Here is a 20,549-nt window from a genome sequence, read left to right on the forward strand (position 1 = left end):
TCAAACATAAGTTAGAAATAAGTTTCGCGTAAAAAAGACATTACCGCGACGTGTTTCGACTTATGAGTAGCTTATAAGTAGCGTTTGTGGACGTGTGTAAGCGTCCGCATATCGTGTGTACAACTTATCCCCATCGCATGCGAACGTGTGTCATACGCCGAGTACGTCGTAAAATTTTGAACATGTTCAAAATTTCTTGACGTACTCTACTTACTACGACTTATGATAGCGTATTTAGCGTTCTACTCGCGCATACCAAACTTACCCATACCGTATTCGACGTGCCCCAACGTTTTAGACACACTTTTTGTTACGTCGGCATACGCTGGCAAGATCGCCAAGGTGTGACCGCGATTTTGACCCTTCCATTTCTACGGCAGTTATGATTTGAATCGTTGTGCGTCAGCCTTTTAATAGGCTACGCCACGACATCGTCGGCGATACGTGCAACGCGCTATGCCTGAGTTAGACTATCGTTGGGCATCGGTTGTGTAGGCCGACAACAGGTTCAGCATTCGTTGGTATAAGTTATCTATAACACAACGAAACGTTCTGTGTAGTTACCAATGCGTTATACATAAGACCAAGTCGCTATGAATATGTCCGAATCTTTAAAAAAAAACATCAAAAGTTCAACGTAAGCCAGCGTTTTACATAAATTTTAACACGTTGCCATCGCTGGCTAAAACGTCAAGGTGTGACCGGGCCTTAAGGTTCACTTGAGTGACCTAGCAGTATTGGCGGCAGAGGTTTTGCACTCTCCCGAGTGCTCCCCCTCTAGTTTGTATTGCTTTTATACAGTGCCTAATTCTGAAAACTGTATCTTCTGCAGGGAAACACGAGATACAATAAATGAAATAGATATTACTTGCTTGAGGGTTGATCAGCTCGCCCTCCACAAATCTCAACATTCTATTTCACCAAAAAATGAAATGGACTTGAATTTATTTGAAAGTTTGTGATGATAAAGAAAAGGCTAAAGATGGAAAAGAGTTGGGCAGGTGAGAGAGAACATGGTGGTAAAAACTGGCAGAGACTCTAATCTGCCTTCTCATAACAAACACGATTGGCCAACCATCGCAATAGTACCTGATACTGATTCTGCCTGGGAATACTTTCAAAAACTACTTTTTTCATACACCGGTTTATCCCATCCCACCTGCATCTTTCTATCCTCTCGATATCCTCAAAATCTATCCTCTCGATCCTGGTACACTGAATCCTATGCGGTGGCAGTTGCAGTGAAGCAGCTCACTTTCACAGCATGGAAAATGAACCCAAATGAGGATATAACTTCTGTTAGTATCGCTACAAGTGTGTCCATCCTAAAGCAAGCCAGAAAACAAAATCTTACAAATCTGAACTCTCTTACCAGTCTCCTTCCTCCAAGTAATGGTGGCACCAAGTCAAGTCTGTCTATGGTGGATGCTCCCACCTCCATTTCATCCCTCACCTCAAATGGCATTTCTGCAAACTCTGCTTGAGATAAGGCAGAATGTCTAAACTCTGTCTTTGCCTCCAAATCTCATGTACGAAACCCATCCCATTCTGTCCCTATCTTAACCCCTCTGTACCCAATCTCTACTGGACTCTGTGTCCTTCTTACCCGAGAAATGGGGAAAGTCTGTCTAGCCTTGGACTCTGCTTTGGCAATTGGCCCAGATGGCATCGGTACCCGTGTTCTCAAATCCTGCTCTCCTGTTCTTGCTCCCCCCTCTATCTACCCGATTCAGTCTGCACTCCTTTGGCTACCTCCCTTCTGCCTGGAAGTCAACAAACGACACCCATCTTGCATATTATTTCCGAGTTTGTGGTTTCATGTCGCGCTATCTTCGACTTTGTTCTGCGCTTGAGTAACGTGATATTCAGCTTACATTATCTCAAAGACCATATGAGGTGCATGGTACAAAAAAAAAGTAAACAAAATGGTTCTGAAACAGTGAAATCGTATTCCACTTACTGCATTAAAGTAAAATTACCACTGATACTCTGCATTAGTTCCTTTCTCAAACACACTGACCCCAACATGTCGCGCAGAGTGCGGGTTATGCTAGTTCACAATAAAGGTGCACAAACATATCATATCAACTGCAGGCCAGTGAGTTTACTTCCAATTTTAAGAAAATTGTCAAATCTTTCATGTTTTCAAACTGTGATCTCTGACCATCAGTTTAGATTTCACCCATGTCACTCAACTTTGGATATGCTTCTGCTGCTCTCTCAACAATGGTTGGTGGAACTCGATCTCAAAAAAAGAGATGAAGACCATCTCCCTCGACATATCTCTGACATTTGACACAGTCTGTCATCCAACCTTGCATGCCAAACTTTATGCCTGTAGCATAGATGCCTGCCTTCATTCCTGGATTTCTGACTTCCTCCACTCTCACAGTCAATGCGTTGCCATCAATGGAACCCTCTCCTCCTCTCTCCCAGTGGAGGCAGGAGTTCTTTACAATTAGTTATATCTTTGCAATTGTAGTTGTTTACCAAGGATTAATAAATCTTGAGAATATCTTCAGCCCTGTGTTGACTCCAAGCCATATTTCCCTGATTGTGTGTATTTAGGTGAAAACAAGTCAAAAAAGATTTTGGTACATATCATAATGAAGTATCCAGCTGAACCTATGACACCTGAGATACAGTATATCTCAAAAAAGATTAACTGAAGGTGGAGTAACAACTTCATTCAGCTCAAAAGTGATTTGGTAAAAGTTGAAGGGGGAACACTTGGTTGAAAAAGGTATTTTTAGGTCATCTCGTAAAAGCCGACCAAATGTCTGTCCGTCCGTCAACAATTTTTCTTTCTGCTCTTGATGAAACTTATATTAGTATGTGGGTAGAGGTCGATGAGTGTTGCACAACGATAAAACTTTTGTCCGGGTTCAAGGTCAGGGTAAAGGTCACGAGGTCACGTAAGTTATAAAAATCGCCATTTTCAAAACCTATCTAGTCTGCCATTCTACAAGATATTCGGCACCTGTTCATTGATTATGATAGTAAAAAATATTATCTTGTATCTAACCGGACAGATTTTGGAATTTCCTTCCCGTTTGATCGTCACGTGATCTGGAAGATGGCCAAAAACGCCGATGCGATTCGCAAAGAAGGAAAGTAGAAATGAAATATAAATATAAAACACATTTTTAGCCTTTTATATTGTTACGGCTGTGGAAATTCGTATTACACCATAAAGGGTCCTCAGGTGAGATATATCGGTAAGTTCATGTGTAGTTAGCCCAAACCCGTTGTATAGAGGGAATATATGTGATCCATTCGGGCTGCGACGCTTCAGTTAGCCGTTTTTCTTTTGCTGTAGTTAATTTGGTGCAAAAACAACAATGAACATCGCCACAACCAACATCTCAACGATCACGCCATTCACTACACGACGCCACCTTCCACAACTACGCTACCACATCTTCGCCACTCGCCATTCAACGAGTACCGTGCGGGCGCGTGCAAGAACAAAAACCAACAACGCTTGTGGGGTTTTCCCACCTTATTTCCCCTCTTGATGCTTCCGCCTGAATCCCCCCTACCATGCTTGGTGTGAAGGGGAGGGGTGCGGCAGCTCGCTCCCGATTGGTGGATGCACGGTGTGAGGCGGTCGGAATGGGGGCACGTCCCCCTTCGAGAGCTTTCTGGAAATGCCTCGAAGGAAGGAGGAGCCATGAACGGGGCGGGGTGCGGGGCGGAGCGAAGGGCAGAGCTGGCCCCTACAAAAGGGTGGGCGTGAAGAGTCGTTGTGGGTTGGTTGTACCCTTGTCCCAGTTGGAGGCTGAAGGCTCTTGGTTCATGCAAGCGATCGACAAAAAGCGTGGACGTAAAGGTCGACGAGAACGTCGTTCCCTTTCCTGTTCCCTTGTCTCTGAAGGGGAATTGTGGAGAGTGGTGCTGATAACGCCAAGGTCGGAGGTTCTGTTCGTTTGTCCGAGCTGTCGAGCGGACCACACGAGCGACGTGCGGCACGAGCTCGTGGACCACGCCGGAGGGACTCGGAGTTACGGTCGCCAAGGACTTGATGTGCTCAGGGAAGTCGCGACTTCCATTTCTTTTGAGTTTGTGTAAATGTGTGTGTGTGTGGCGCCAGTCTTGTAAAGTAGAACTGTTTAAGTGTTGCAATAATTAGATTCGGTTTTAACTCTTTCCCTGCTTCCTTTTGACTGTGTAATAAAGTGCTTGCTTGTTGAACTGTTTTCCCGTTTCGCTTCGTCTTTTCTTTTATTGAATCTCCATCTTGCATCACGTAAGGGATTGGTAGTGGGTTTTAAAACACCCGGTAATTAATCGGAACCGTCAAGGCTGACAATAACTCCGCTCGGTTATCCCTGTAATACGGAACGAACCGCTTCAGTGATTCATGTCCGGAGTCGGCCTGTGGCGTGGTCCCATCCCTCGGCAGATTACCCGCGTGGGTACTTAGGTATATCGACATTCGGCGATTCACCCTATTTCGCGCGGTTAGACTGCGGACTGGGTGGTGGTGGTGGGGTTAAACCCCCACCCGTGACTGGTTTCTGGCAGTAGTCCCAGGAGGGTCACGACTGAATTGTCCGTCCGGTGGGCGACGCGGTCGCGATTCAAGTTACGTGGCCGATCGCACGCCGGGCGGGCCAGAATTCGTAACATTGGTGTCAGGAGTGGGATACAAAAGGAGTGGGATAATGGCACGTAATTGTGCCATTAAGCTTAAAACATGCCTCATCTGACCACCAGATATTGTCTAGCGTTGTGTCCTCTTCGTGACGTTTAGCGAAGAACTCTTCACAAAATTGAAGAAGGCGGTCGTCATCTCCATCATGAAGGGCATGCAATAAGCATGGAATGCAAGGTTTCCATTTTTTCTGGTGAAGGATACAGATAACACTTGATTGGCTCACTTCCAACTCTGCAGATAAATGGCGAGTTGACTTTTGCGGACTTTGTTCCAGTCTTCTGATGGCTTCTTCAGCCTTAGCTGCATTTGTTGCCGTTTTCGGACAACCGGACTTCTTTGCAGTGGCTATCGACCCTGTTGCTTCAAATTTCTCGACAATCAATCACGTTTCTTCCCTGAGGTGGGTTAATATCGAATTCCTGTGCCAAACGGCATGCCATCGTCCGTTCTTCATTACATTTGTAGTAATGTTTCACGGCCGCAATGCGTTGATTCATTGAAAGATAATTCATGGTTCAATTTGGTGCAAATTCAGTAACTTTCCAAACTCGCAGCAATAACCTGCAAAACAAAATCAAAAATAAATAAATTACGAAAATTAATAATCTGCAAGACAATTATTAACAACATGACTTCCCAGAAATAATCTGACAGCCAAAAAAAGAGAAATCGGGTGCTACTTTTGACTCACCCTGTGTGTATATATATATATATATATATATATATATATATATATATATATATATATATATATATATATATATATATATATATATATATATATAAATAAATAAATAGAATGAATGACCGTTTTTACAGCCATTTTTCCCAGCTGTGCAGGAGTTGGGCTTTTTTCTTGAGGCAATGTTTTTTTATGGCCGGATGCCCTTCCTGACGCCAACCCTGGTCGCCTCTTACGACACACAGGGATATGGTACACCTATTCTAACCGGGGCATACACCGGGACCAGTACACTGGTACTCATTTCGCCAACATCGGAAGGATGACAGGCTGAGTCAACCCCCTGGTGTTAAATACAGCAGCCAACGGGGCTTGAACTCAGGACCCTGGTATCCCAAGCCGCCACCATAACCACAAAGCCACCACCAGGCTCTTGTATGTATATATATATATATATATATATATATATATATATATATATATATATATATATATATATATATATATATATATATATATATATATATATATATATATATATATATATATATATATATATATATACATATATACATATATATATACATACATATACATATATATATATATATATATATACATATATATATATATATATATATATATATATATATATATATATATATATATATATATATATATATATATATATATATATATAGTGGGGCAACTTAGCATAACAATTGTGCATTTTGTGATGAAAGCACCAACTTTGGCACACTAGTAGCCTATCATATTATGAACAGATTTGGATATTGGGCCATCTTAAAATTTTTGATGGCAGTGGAAAATGGCTGCCACAGCCATCAGCGGCTGAATTTGAGATGGCCCAATATCCAAATCTGTTCATAATATGATAGGCTACAAGTGTGCCAAATTTGGTGCCTTCCTCACCTCACAAAATGCACAATTGTTATGCTATATTTAGCTAAGTTGCCCCAATAGTGGGGCAACTTAGCATAACAATTGTGCATTTTGTGAGGAAAGCACCAAATGGTGTCAGGGTAAGCCTGAAGGAGGATTATGTCAAGAGGGTATTGGAGGTGAGGAGAGTGTCGGACCGAGTGATGAGTGTGAGGTTGGAAATTGAAGGGGTGATGATGAATGTCATCAGTGCATATGCCCCGCATATGGGGTGTGATATGGAGTATAAAGAAGATTTCTGGAGTGAGTTGGATGAAGTGGTGGAGAGTGTATCCAAGGATGAAAGAGTGGTGATTGGTGCAGATTACCAGTGGATGCTGTAGTGAACCAGTGTACGTTATTAGTGTTAGATTGGAAGTTGGTTAAGAATGGCAGACATCGGAAAGAGAAAAGTAGGGAGAACATCAGTGTGTGGAAGCTACAGTGTATTGGCCAATACGATCAGATCCAAGGAAGAGGTTGGTAATTAATACAATAAGCCAGCCTACAGAGAGGGAGTGGAGTTACATGAAGGAGGCCTTGTTTGGGGCAGCAGCAAAGGTGTGTGGGAAAAAAATTCAAGGAGGGAGGATCAAAAGGAAGGAGCAGTGTTGGTGAACTTTAGCAGTTCAGCAGGCAATCAGACAGAAGAAAAGGCCTTTAATAACTCGCAAAGGAACAGGCAGGAGTTATATTTTGATGATGGAATTATTAACTCATTGGACTCAACTAAATTCTTTCCTCAAGGATTGAGTAACAATATCAAACTCTGAATGATAGTCCAAGTATATATCTGCATATAATTTTACCATATTTTAACTTTCAAAAAGAGGACACTCTGGAGACAGACACTCTGAAAAAGAGGACACTTTTCAAGTTTCCTTTACGTCTTGAGCAATCATATCGGCAGTCTCATTAGGTGTGTTCCAGAACTCGATTAATTTTGACTGCAAACCACCATTATTCCAATCCAAATACTGAATTATTTCTGGAAGCATTGTGCTTTTCTGAGTCCACATAAGATTTTAAATCATTATAGCACCTTTATTTACCACAGAGACATTCGTTCCAGGTATACATACCAAGCACTCGGCTTCCGTTTCTTCTCGACCATGAGAAAATGTACAAAAATGGTTTAACCATTTAAATAATGTAAAAAAAGTATCCGAAATCTTAAAATTTATCCCTTTCAAAATGCAAAAGCAATAAAATGGGAAAATCCTGGACATTTCTCGGTATTTAAAATATACCGGCCAGACGGAGATTTGAGGACCGAAAAGGAGGACATGCCTGGGAAAAACCGGACGTCTGGTAACCCTATTTATGTATATGTGCTGCATACGTATGTGCATGCATTCACAGTAGAGCAATCCTCGTCAAAAAAAAAAAAAGGAAATATAATAGGAGAAAAAAATAAACAAATATGTCTTTTTTCATATTTTTTGCATCTGAAAATATATATTTTAAATAGTGAGTTTTGGAACAAAAAAAAGGGAAAAAATAGGAACAAAAACAGATTTTGAAGAGCAAGTTTTCGAACAAAGATATATAGAAAAAAAAGAAGGTTTTGTTCTGTTCTATGGCAGCTATCATTTCTTGGAAGCACAGCTGTGCCACTGATGCTGTGCCCCTCTATCAGTACACTGGTACTCATTTTGCCAAACTGAGAAGGATGGGAGGCTGAGTCAACCCCACCTGGTGTTAATTCAGCAGCCAACAGGGCTTTAACTCAGGACCCTCAGATCCAAGCCAGTCACCCTAATCCTAAGCCAGCCACCCTAACCACTAAGCCAACACTAGGCTATAAAAAGGTGAAAAAGAGATTTTAAATAGCTAGTTTCAAACAAAAAGAAACAGGAAATAAATTGGAGAAAAATACATATTAAATAGGCAGTTTTAGAACAAAACAAATCGGGGAAAAATAACAACCACGTTGGTGGAAAACAATGTACAAAAAAATAGCAAAAAAACATAGCAGCAAATCTGCTGTAATAAAACAAAGTATGGAAAAAAATAGTGAAAAATTAGCAACCACTTTGGTGTAAAACAACAAAGTAAAGAAAAACAGTGAAAAAAATAAGAGCAAATCTGGTGTAAAAGAAACAAAGTCCAAGAAAATAGTGAAAAAAATAGCAACCACTTTGATGTGAAGCAAAGTACAGAAAAACAGTGAAAAAATAGCACTGCAACCACCGAAATCTCGAAAATAGTAAAAAAAAAAAAAAAAAAAAAAAAATAGGAAAGGAAAGGAAACCTATGTTTTTGCTATTTTTTGGGGAAAAATAGTTTTTAAATAGCAATGAAATACAAAGAATACACTACAAATAGCCACAAAATAAGGGGAAAATGTTTTTTTGCTTGCTGCAAATTGACTTGGGAGTTTCTCAATTGATCAACTCGGATTGATGCTCAGAGGAAACAATATGAAGGCAAGTGATGGTAAGTGATGGAGAAATACAAGGAAGGTCAAAGCAACATAAAGCTTGTATTCATTGATATAGAGAAGACTTATCACCGGGTGCCTTGGGAGGAAGTAAGGAGATGTGCAAGAATTTGTGGACTCCCTGAGAAGTATGTGCGGCTATTACAGGAAATGTATAAGAATTGTCAGACAAGAGTAAGAAGCAGGGGGAGAGTGAGAGTTTTGAAGTTAAAGATGGAGTGCATCAAAGATTAGGCACTGAGCCCCATCCTCTTCCTGATTGTCATGGAGGTTCAAACTGAGCAAGTGAGACAGGAGTGCCATGGTCAATGGTGTTTGCAGATGACTTTGAGCTATGTGGTGGGGATGATCATAATATGACTGAGTATCTGGAGAAATGTACAAAAGATCAGAGTATAAAGATCAGTAGACCAAATACTCATGATATGGATTGTCAGTTTGAGCCTCAGGAAGAGTGTCCAGCTGAAAGCGTAAAGATTATGGGTGAAGATCTGGAGAAAGTGAGTAGCTTCAAGTATCTGGGGCCAATGGTGGCAGAAGATGGAAATGACATTTCAGCAATAGATTAGTTCTGGTTGAAATAATTGGAGGAAGTGCAGTGGAGTGTTGTGTGATGGAAAAGTGCTGCTGAAACTGAAAGGAAGAATTTACAAGATAGTCGTGAGACCGGCTTTGTTATATAGTGCAGAAACTTTGGCAACATCAAAGAAAGAGGAACAGAAACTGGATGGAAATGAGATGCAGATGCTGAGATGGGTGTGTGAAGTGAGAAGAAAGGACAAGATTATGAACCAGTATATCAGGGGATCAGTGAAGATTGTGGAAGCATCAAAGAAAGTATCCGATAAGAGACTGAATTGGCTTGATCATGCAATGAGGAGAGAGAAAGAGTGTGTGGTGAGGTCAGCAATGGAGATATAGCCTGGTGTTGGTTTAGTGGTTAGGGTGGTGGCTTGGAATCCTAGGGTCCTGAGTTCAAGCCCCGTTGGCCACTGAATTAAATACACCAGGAGATTGACTCAGCCTGTCATCCTTCCGAGGTCGGCAAAATGAGCACCAGTGTACTGGTAAGGGGGACATCAGCGGCATTGCCGCGTCCCAACCAATGATGCAACCAGCAGCAACAGGTTGCACTCGATGGAGAGAGAGAGAGAGAGAGAGAGAGAGAGAGAGAGAGAGAGAGAGAGAGAAAGAGAGAGAGAGAGAGAGAGAGAAAGAGAGAGAGAGAAAGAGAGAGAGAGAAAGAGAGAGAGAGAAAGAGAAAGAGAAAGAGAGAGAAAGAGAAAGAGAAAGAGAAAGAGAAAGAGAAAGAGAGAGAGAGAGAGAGAGAGAGAGAGAGAGAGAGAAAGAGAAAGAGAAAGAGAAAGAGAAAGAGAAAGAGAAAGAGAAAGAGAAAGAGAAAGAGAAAGAGAAAGAGAAAGAGAAAGAGAAAGAGAAAGAGAAAGAGAAAGAGAAAGAGAAAGAGAAAGAGAAAGAGAAAGAGAAAGAGAAAGAGAAAGAGAAAGAGAAAGAGAAAGAGAAAGAGAAAGAGAAAGAGAAAGAGAAAGAGAGAGAGACAGAGAGAGAGAGAGAGAGAGAGAGAGAGAGAGAGAGAGAGAGAGAGAGAGAGAGAGAGAGAGAGAGAGAGAGAGAGAGAGAGAAATGGAGATGGAGATGGCATTGCCAGGAAGAAGGAGAAGTGGAAGGCCAAAAACCATATTGAAGGATGCACTGAGAGATTTAGAAGTTGTGGGATTGGAAGAAGAATGGCTGATTGACAGGAGGAGATGAAGATGGGTGATCAACCATCAATGTGGCGACTCCATGTAAAAAGTGAGAAAAGCCGAAAAGAAAAGAAGAAGAAGAAGAAGATAGGATGCAGCAGGAGAAATTTCATGGAAAAGTAAAAAGAGGCAAAAAGATCAGTGGCAAAAGCTAGACTGGAGGCTCATAAATAATAGGAGAAGATAGACTCGGAAGAGGTTAAAATTATTCATAAGATGGGTAGAACAGTGAATGGGCAATAAAGGATATTGGGCATATTAAAGTGACTAATGTCAGTGGAGCCTGGAATTTTATTTTAATGAGGAGAAGGACATTCTTCGTAGATGGAAATAATATTTGAAGAACTGCTAAATGTAGAGAATCAGAGAGACGTATTTGAAGAGGTGAGCAAGGTGCAAGGACCATTATGAGACAGAGTGGGAAGAGGTTGTGGTAGCTTTAAGGAAAACTAAGTGAGAGAAAGCTAGTGGAGCATCAAGGGTAGTGGTAAAGATGCTTCATAAGGGATGTGGGAATGGAGGAGTAGATTGGATTAGTCAGTTGTTGGTTAAATTCTGAGAAGAGGAAAGGATACTAAAGGATTGGCTGGAAAGTTACTAAGAGAGATACTTACTAAGTACATAAATAAAGAGGGAGTTATGGATTATGAGAATTACAGGGGTATCAAGTTGATGGAGCAACTGTTCAAAGTATTGTGAAAGGGTGGTGAATGATAGGGTGAAAAAGTTGGTGATAAGGGTGGTGATGTGCCAATACCTTTAAAGTGAGTTGACAGAGGCTTTCATCCTGGAGTGGATTAAAAACAGGCTGCTGTTGATGATGACAATTTGTATACCAGTAGCTAGAAAGGAGACAAATTGAAATTAGTTTTTCTTTGCTGGAAAGAGAAAGTACAAAGGTAGGTAAAATATTTAAATGGAGGAATCAGCTTGAGAAAGATTTAAACAAGGAAGCATTCCAGCCAGGACATGACAAATACAGTTTAATATTTGGAAATGTGAGATAGTGAGCATTGATACCAGGTATAGAGATTATGTTATGGCGTGTGCAGTATCTGATTGTAAAGTGGAAGACACAGATCTAAAAGTTGTCATCTCTTAAGTAGCGAATACACGAGCAAGCAGCGATGGGAATGACAAGCAAGATTTTATGATGCAACACAATGGAATATCATATTGAATGAAAAAAAGGTTGTTTCTATTATGCAAAGATTGTTAGGAATCATCTAAAACATTGTGAATAGCTTTTCCCATCGTTGTCTTGAAATGATGGATTAGTAATCCAAAACATTCAGTTCAAAGCAAGTAAGTAGGTTTCAAGCTTTGAGGTGCTTTGCTTACACTCAAAGTTCGCAATAAATCTGCACGTCACTAAATCCAAGCTTTATGCACACCACGTTTTTCTCTTTTTTCCCTTTTGTGGAATGTCCTCCTTGTGCCTATATAATTCCATTCTTCCATTCTTTTGAGTTCTTCATCATGGCAGTTCACTGCCATTTCATGTCAGCAGTCATATCTAAACCCAATTATCTATACTTTTAATAAACTTCTTGTCCCCTTTGCAAGTGGTCACCTTGTACACTCTCGGCATTATTTTTCTACCATACATCCAAGACGAAAATGAACTGGGAACATTTCTAATAATGGTTTATTTACAATCAACTTACAAAATGACTCAGAGCAGACTTATCGCGGGATATACAGGCAAGATTTACAATGATCAAACACTTAAACAGTTCTACTTAAAGACGGTGCCACACACTCAGACGAAAATAAACCCAGGTGTATTGCAAAGGACCCCCCCAGCCAGAGAGGGAGGTGAGCTGAGGTCGCAATTATTTTGGGGTATCTGCACGTTGGAGGGAAGGGATGCTCCATGGTGCGGCACCTGTCATTGGTCATGCAGCTCGGCTCAAAGCCACACGCGTGGAGACCGTGTCCGCGAAGGAGCCCGGGTGGAGCAGAGCGGAGTCCGAGACGGCGATCAGGGCTGCCGACAGGACCCACGAGAGACCCGGTCAAGATCGGGTGCCCTCGAACCAGCACAACAGACGGGCCGCCGAGGCGAGACGTGAACAGACCCTCCGCGTCACGACCCTCCTTCTTTCTTTGGCAACCCGTGACTCCAACCACTGTCTCGCTCCAACGCTGTTTCTCTCCAACCTCAGACTCCAGCGAACACGGCCGACCCACACAAAATTCTCTCTCTACCCTCTCAGGATGGTGCCGCAATTTATCTCCCAGCCAAGGACTCTACGCTGAGGATCGCTTCGTAATTTATAGATCTCTCTCAGCAGGGAGGGGCCTTGATGAAGCCGACGCCACTGTCCGCCCTGATTGGACACGACCTCCATGGGTCCGCCCTTTCTGGGCAGGTTTCGGCCATGCCGGGAGAAACCCGCCACCCCCCCCCCCTCCACGCTGTCTGGGCTCATCAAGAAGAAGCCACAACACAAAGATTTTGCTCCGGCCAACGGGTCTTCGGATACAGCAGGTGGACAGTGGATCGTGATGGGGGATGGGATATAAATATTTATTACCCTAACTAAAAAAACATCGCAACGCACCCCTTCGATTTTCCATGAAACACGAGGAGGGAATCTGTCTACACATATACTTAACGGCATAACTAACTTTGGGTCAGCTGTATGTTTGAATGCATATAGTTCCTAGAACCGTAACAATATTATCTGAGTGATTTGACATTGATTTTGTATGTCTATGGACATATAGAATTTACAGTATAGAATTTGCTCCACGTGTTTGCAACATGTGATTGTCACGTACTTTTGTCTTTTCTGTATCATACTATGCAAAAACTAAAAAATCAATAAACGTTAAATGCAGAGAAAAAAAACATGCATAAAATTCTGTCATTGCTATTTATTTTATGTATTTCCTCGCAAATACCACCCGTCACTTCGCTGATGGTAATACTAAAGGGGGAGGGAGAAAAAGAGGGGGGAAGAGAGAGGGGGGGTGAGGGAGAGAGGGGGGTGAGGGAGAGAGAGTGTGGGGAGAGTGAAGAGGTGGAGGTGAAAGGGGAGAGGGAGTTGGGGGATCGAGGAAAGGGTGGGGGGAGGAAAGACAGTGTGAGGTGAGAGGAAAGGAAGGCAGACGTATGGTGGAGCGTTAACTACGATTCATAGTCTCATCAAAATGAGTCTGTATAGAATAACAATGAAGATGGAAACAAAATAATGTCTGAAATCCATTTTCTACCAGTCATATGACAAATAGGGCATAGAGACAAACTCACGTCCAGAGACAAACTTCTGTCTGGACAAGTCCAGAGACAAACTCACGTCCAGACATAAATGGCGTCTGGAGCCAAGCTGTCCGGAGACAAAAACCGCCCGGACATGTTCAGAGACAAACACCGCCCGGACGTGTACGGAGACAAACATGGCGCGGAAGTGTCCGGAGACAAACACCGCCCGGACGCGTCCAGAGACAAACACCGCCCAGACGCGTTCGGAGCCAAGCTGGCAGGAGGAAAACACCGCTCGGACACATCCAGAGACAAACTCCCGTCCAGACATAAACACTGCCAGGACACGCCCGGAGACAAACGCTGCCCAGACACGTCGGGAGACAAACACCGTCCAAACATAACCACCGTCAGGATATGTCCCAAGAGAGAGACAGAGAGACAGAGAGACAGAGAGACAGAGAGACAGAGAGACAGAGAGACAGAGAGACAGAGAGACAGAGAGACAGAGAGACAGAGAGACAGAGAGACAGAGAGAGAGAGAGAGAGAGAGGGGAATAGGGGAGTTAGCAGAAAGAATATGTTATGCTTCATGCACAACACACACACACACACACACACACACACACACACACACACACACACACACACACACACACACACACACACACACACACACACACACACACACACACACACACACACACACACACACACACACACACACACACACACACACACACACACGGCCGATATCGGCAATTTTTCGGGAAATCGGGAGGTTGGAGTCAGTGTGATTACCCACTGAAGTATTTCCTGTATACAACACAGAAAACAATGTTGCATTTATATATCGATGTTTCAGGGATATGTTCACCAACATTAATCAATATAAACAGCTGCGTGTGACGGGTGGGAAAAAATTGGGCTCGTCATTTAGAAAACAAGTTCATACGGCAAACGACTCAGTAATCGGGTGTTATTTCACAACTAGCTTACAATGACAGAGCATGAACCACTCGCTCAGGATGACGGAGAACGAACCGCTCGCTCAGAATGATGTAGCACAAACAAATCGCTCAGGGTGACGGAGCACGAACCAATCGCTCAGGGTGACGGAGCACGAACCAATCGCTCAGGGTGACGGAGCACGAACCAATCGCTCAGGTGGACGGAGCACGAACCAATCGCTCAGGGTGACGGAGCACAAACCAATCGCTCAGGGTGACGGAGCACGAACCAATCGCTCAGGGTGACGGAGCACGAACCAATCCCTCAGGGTGACGGAGCACGAACCAATCCCTCAGGGTGACGGAGCACGAACCAATCGCTCAGGGTGACGGAGCACGAACCAATCGCTCAGGGTGACGGAGCACGAACCAATCGCTCAGGGTGACGGAGCACGAACCAATCGCTCAGGGTGACGGAGCACGAACCAATCGCTCAGGGTGACGGAGCACGAACCAATCACTCAGGGTGACGGAGCACGAACCAATCGCTCAGGGTGACGGAGCACGAACCAATCGCTCAGGGTGACGGAGCACGAACCAATCGCTCAGGGTGACGGAGCACGAACCAATCGCTCAGGGTGACGGAGCACGAACCAATCGCTCAGGGTGACGGAGCACGAACCAATCGCTCAGGGTGACGGAGCACGAACCAATCGCTCAGGGTGACGGAGCACGAACCAATCGCTCAGGGTGACGGAGCACGAACCAATCGCTCAGGGTGACGGAGCACGAACCAATCGCTCAGGGTGACGGAGCACGAACCAATCGCTCAGGGTGACGGAGCACGAACCAATCGCTCAGGGTGACGGAGCACGAACCAATCGCTCAGGGTGACGGAGCACGAACCAATCGCTCAGGGTGACGGAGCACGAACCAATCGCTCAGGGTGACGGAGCACGAACCAATCGCTCAGGGTGACGGAGTACGAACCAATCGCTCAGGGTGACGGAGCACGAACCCAGGCTGAGTGGTTTATCCTTGCCTTCACAACAGTAGTTCATGCAGGAATTTGTAATTTGGCCACGGTGCTGGCAATAGCTTGCCCACTCTTCATGAAGGACAGCATGGGGATCTTAATGTCCATCAATGAATGACAGAAGACAGGACGCCCAGTTTAATGCGGAGGAACGACACACACATTGAAAATTCACGATGCCTGTGAAACACCAAGATGACATCTTTCTTATAGTTGGGTCAGGACTCATACCCAGGTAAGACAACTTAGAGGCGAGTGTAGATATCACGAGGTCATTCTATTGGCCGAGGTTGTATTGTTGTGGGCCGGGGGTCGGTGGCGAGGAACGGCCGCCAGGTGGAGCAGTAGAGCCGTCTTCCACTAAATATCTGAAATTTAGGTCGTGACTCTCGGACAACTCTGAAGGTCACGGGTCATTTAACGGCCATGCTCGCCAATTCTCTGACGGCGTGGGGTCGGGTTAACAGCCAAATTTCAATATACCTAAGTACCCAGGTTGTCAAATTACCAGGGAAGTCACACCCTCAACGGACTGTCGAACTGGGTCGCTCTCGCGACCTCGGTCCGGTGTAACAGAGCGGAATTACCAAAGTCCATCGGACCCAATGATAACTCACGGCACCGACGGCCTCACTATTTCTCAAGCCCGCACCGTGCTGGGTCAATGGAAGAAAACACGGGCAACAAACTGGAACATTTAACAATTGGGGGTCAAATTTATAATGGGGTCAAAAATCGGGAAGGGAGACAGAGCAGAGTTACAACTGAATAAAATGCAATGTATAATGAAAAGAAAACACTTAAACAATTCCACCTAACAGACTGGCACCACACACACACACACACACACACACACACACACACACACACACACACACACACACACACACACACACACACATACACACACACACACACACACACACACAATAAATGGACCGTCGAGTCTTTATTGGACCCTTCGGCTCAAGAGGGAAGGCGAGCTGGGGGAAGAGCCTGGCCGGGTACCTTTCCGCCTCGTGCGGTTACACCGACTCCAACCCACCATAGTGGGACTCGAACCCACGACCCAAATCCACGAGCCCACGACCCTGGCTGCTCGACCAGCACCACCACGAGGAGCCACCGCAAAAGACAGCAGTCCACAACGCTCACGATACATGTCAAGAGCAATGGCCACGATGACTCCTAACCTCTTCCCTTTTGAAAGGGGCGAACACTTCATCTGGCTGGGGCGGAGTCGGCCCTGAGGTGATGAGCCTCCTGATTGGATGGGACGTCTTGGGGGTGTGTCGGGGCATCTCGGCGGCCCGCCCGAAGAGGCTCTGTAGTAGTTTCCAGCACTCTCGCCTCCCATTGGCCGGAGCACCTCGGCACTGCTCGGCCTTCGCCCATTGGCTGGAGTAAACGCTCCATGCTCTTCCTCGGAGCGGAGCCTCGATCTGATGCGATGGAGGCTCCGCCCACGCCTTCAGGCAAAAACACGTGGGCAATGGGGTCGGTGGTGGAAGAAGTGAAGGGGATTGATGTAAAAAAAAAAAAATATATATATATATATATATATATATATATAATATATATATAATATATATATAAAAAGAAACTTCGCAGCGCACACATTTAATTCCTGTTAGACATAGGGGATGGGTCCCTCACTATAAACACATACTTATCGAAACAACTAAGCTTGGGGACTGCTGTCTGTTTGTGTGCAAATGGCTTCCAGATTCGAAACAGTATTGCAACACTGTTATTTAATAAACAAACTGCGATTCCACGTTGTATGTATCCGTTAAAAATGTACATATAATAAAAGTAGAATCCGAATCAAAAAAAAAAAAAAAAATCGCTCCTGGTGTCCCTGGACAGTGTAAAACAAAATCAGACGTACAATGATCTATATATTACTAAAACTCTCATCTTGTATGTATATATACGTATGTACATATATATTGTATGTATGATCCCGAAATACAGCCAAAACGGTACACGATGGTGCAAAGATTTTCGGCCCACCTGACTCACCATTCTCCTGCGGTGTGCAGTATCAAGTTTCGTTCAAATCAGGCAACGAAAAAATTTATTTAAAAATCAATTCCCGATTCAGTCAAGTTTTGGTATGACGATCCATAAAGCACAAGGACAAACCACGGAGAATGTGTTGATAAATCTCGAGAAACCGGTTGGCCGAACGATGACTCCTGAGGTAAATGCTCAAATTTTCTTCAAGTTAAAGTTTGACCACTAAATAATATCAAAATTTTTTTTTTTTCATCAACCGCTGTCACAACGGGAACTCAACTGGTTCACGGGTCGTCTTGTTACCTTTAAAAAAGTGAAGAAAAAAATGCATTATTTTTTTGGAGCCATTTTTACCTCACCTCACACGAACGTATTATTTAATTATATCGGGCTCGGAAGAAATTGCTTCTTCCTCATTTTTATCCGATTTAACTCTCGATTTCGACATTATTATTTAGGCCATGAGTTTCGATCGTCAAATATGGAATATAATTTCGAATATCAGTTTTTAATAAGCCTATACGATAATCTTGTCAGGAACCAATCACATCACACCTATTCTCACACAGCCAATGAGCGTAACAGCTTGCGGATGAATGGACAGCCATCTTCTCTACGGTGTGGAGGTTGTGGGATAGGAGGGGACACGACGAACTGTCCCCTCTGTTTTTTGTACAGGAAGCTGTTTGACCCATGGTGCGATTGCGATATCCACACACTCTTGTTATTTCCTTATCTTCTAAATACTCGCCTCATTATTAATTGCCAACTATTTTGAGTTGATATTATTGTATCTTCAATGCCCACAACCTAAATTAAAACAATCTCCGCCCACAATACACCCGGCAATCTCCGCCCACAATACACCCGGCAATCTCCGCCCACAATACACCCGGCAATCTCCGCCCACAATACACCCGGCAATCTCCGCCCACAATACACCCGGCAATCTCCGCCCACATCACACCCGGCAATCTCCGCCCACATCACACCCGGCAATCTCCGCCCACATCACACCCGGCAATCTCCGCCCACAATCCACCCGGCAATCTCCGCCCACAATACACCCGGCAATCTCCGCCCACATCACACCCGGCAATCTCCGCCCACAATCCACCCGGCAATCTCCGCCCACAATCCACCCGGCAATCTCCGCCCACATCACACCCGGCAATCTCCGCCCACATCACACCCGGCAATCTCCGCCCACAATCCACCCGGCAATCTCCGCCCACAATACACCCGGCAATCTCCGCCCACATCACACCCAACAATAAGTGTGACAGAAGACATAGGACAGAATAGCCAATTATATAACAGCGCGATATCACCGCGCTGTAATTCGACAGATGAAATATATATTTTAAAAATAGTTTTTCTTTATACATGTACTCATCATCGATGTTCAGGGGTTACAATCCGAAGCATAAGGTATTTGTTGAGAATATTTATGCACAGGTGTGATGGGCTGAAGGATCTTCCGATGTCTGATGCTATTTATATTTTTTTAATTTACCTTGATCTGAAAGAGGGCACCCTCATTCAAAAGCTGGGTGTCCCATCTCCTTGCATTCGTTGGTGCACATTAAGGGAGCCACTCTGTCTTTCACAAGAGTAAGCCATTATGTGTCAGTACCTTGACTAATTCGAAATCCCTGCCCTGACCTTCAGGGGAACTGAATCAGTGGAATAGCCACACCCAAAAATGATGCAACGAGCAGCCAGGTGCTGCACACAAATGATATATGAACAACGAGTAGGGTTACTGGGGTTGCCCTGGTGGGGGAGGGGGGGTCGGGGTACTGAGAAGTGGGAGAAGCAGGAGAGCCGGCAAGGTTGAGAATGGGGCAGGTGGATCGGGGACAGGAGAACCGATGGGGTGCGGGTGGGCAAGGAGAAACCTGGTATGGGGTGGGGGTGGGCGAGGAGAAACTTGGTATGGGGCAAGAGAGACAGACCACAAGTGGGTAAAGGGGTCTTCAGGGTCATTGGAGTGTTAAGGGTCTTTGGGGTTTAGTTCTTCAGGGTCTTTGAGGTTTTCCAGCTTTAAGAGATCTTAAGGGTTTTCAAAAGGCTTAAGGGTCTTAGAGGTCTTAGGGGTCTTCAAGAGTCTTAGTGATCTTAACCGTCATTGGGGTCCAAAGGGTCTTTAGGGTATTTGAGGTTTTAAAGTGTCTTAATTGTGTTTGGAGATTTCAATGGTCTTAAGGCCCAGTCACATCTTGACGTTTTTGTCAGCTTATGCCGATTTTTGAAAAATTTGTCTAAAACACTGGTGCACGTCCAATACGTTGTGGGTAAGTTTTGGAAACATTGAGAGCACGCTGACAAACACTGCCATACGTCGTAGTGCACTGGCTTTCATCGTTGTACTTTGCGGTTGTCCTCAAATTTTAGCATGCTTGAAATTTTACGACTTATGCCAGCGTATGACTCAAGTTCCACTTCTCTGGCCATAAGTTTTAGGTACGTAATGCGATCGTTGACACACGTCGACACACGTTACTTGTAAGTTACTCATAAGTCGAAACACGTCGAGGTAATGTTTTGCGTCAGTGTTCCAGACTCCCTGGTTTTTTTAGGGGGTTTTTTGAGTTGTTTTTCTTCGGTATGACGGTGATGTTGACACTTCGATTTCTAGTGCAGTTATAATATAATATAATAATCGGCTGCCGCTCAACGATTTAAATCATAACCGCACTAGAAATCGAAGTGTCAACATCACCGTCATGCCGAAGAAAAAAAAATTAAAAAACAATGGAGTCTGGAATACTGACGGGTTCCTCCTGTGAAGCCCATTTTTATATACCAATTCCCCTAAACACTGCCAATACGCCATT

The 20,549-nt window shown here is 44.1% G+C and overlaps 1 long non-coding RNA gene across 3 annotated transcripts in view; it reads right to left on the bottom strand.

The window, feature by feature from the left end:
- LOC147023249 (uncharacterized) overlaps window positions 1–18,375 on the bottom strand; it is a 171,300-nt gene extending 152,925 nt beyond the window's left edge. The window contains exons 1-2 of one of the 3 annotated variants that reach the window (XR_015059731.1): window positions 18,265–18,375; window positions 11,248–11,332 (exon numbers count right to left, since the gene is read on the bottom strand). This is a non-coding gene — a long non-coding RNA (uncharacterized LOC147023249). Of the gene's footprint in view, window positions 1–11,247; window positions 11,333–17,712; window positions 17,942–17,989; window positions 18,071–18,264 lie in introns of those variants that run through there. The other 2 variants (XR_015059733.1, XR_015059732.1) reach the window with 2 other exon arrangements.
- Window positions 18,376–20,549: the final 2,174 nt, after the last annotated feature.

Source organism: Eptatretus burgeri, chromosome 7 (assembly GCF_056783735.1).
Source record: "Eptatretus burgeri isolate ZD-2024b chromosome 7, Ebu_testis_v1, whole genome shotgun sequence".
NCBI lineage: Eukaryota > Metazoa > Chordata > Myxini > Myxiniformes > Myxinidae > Eptatretus > Eptatretus burgeri.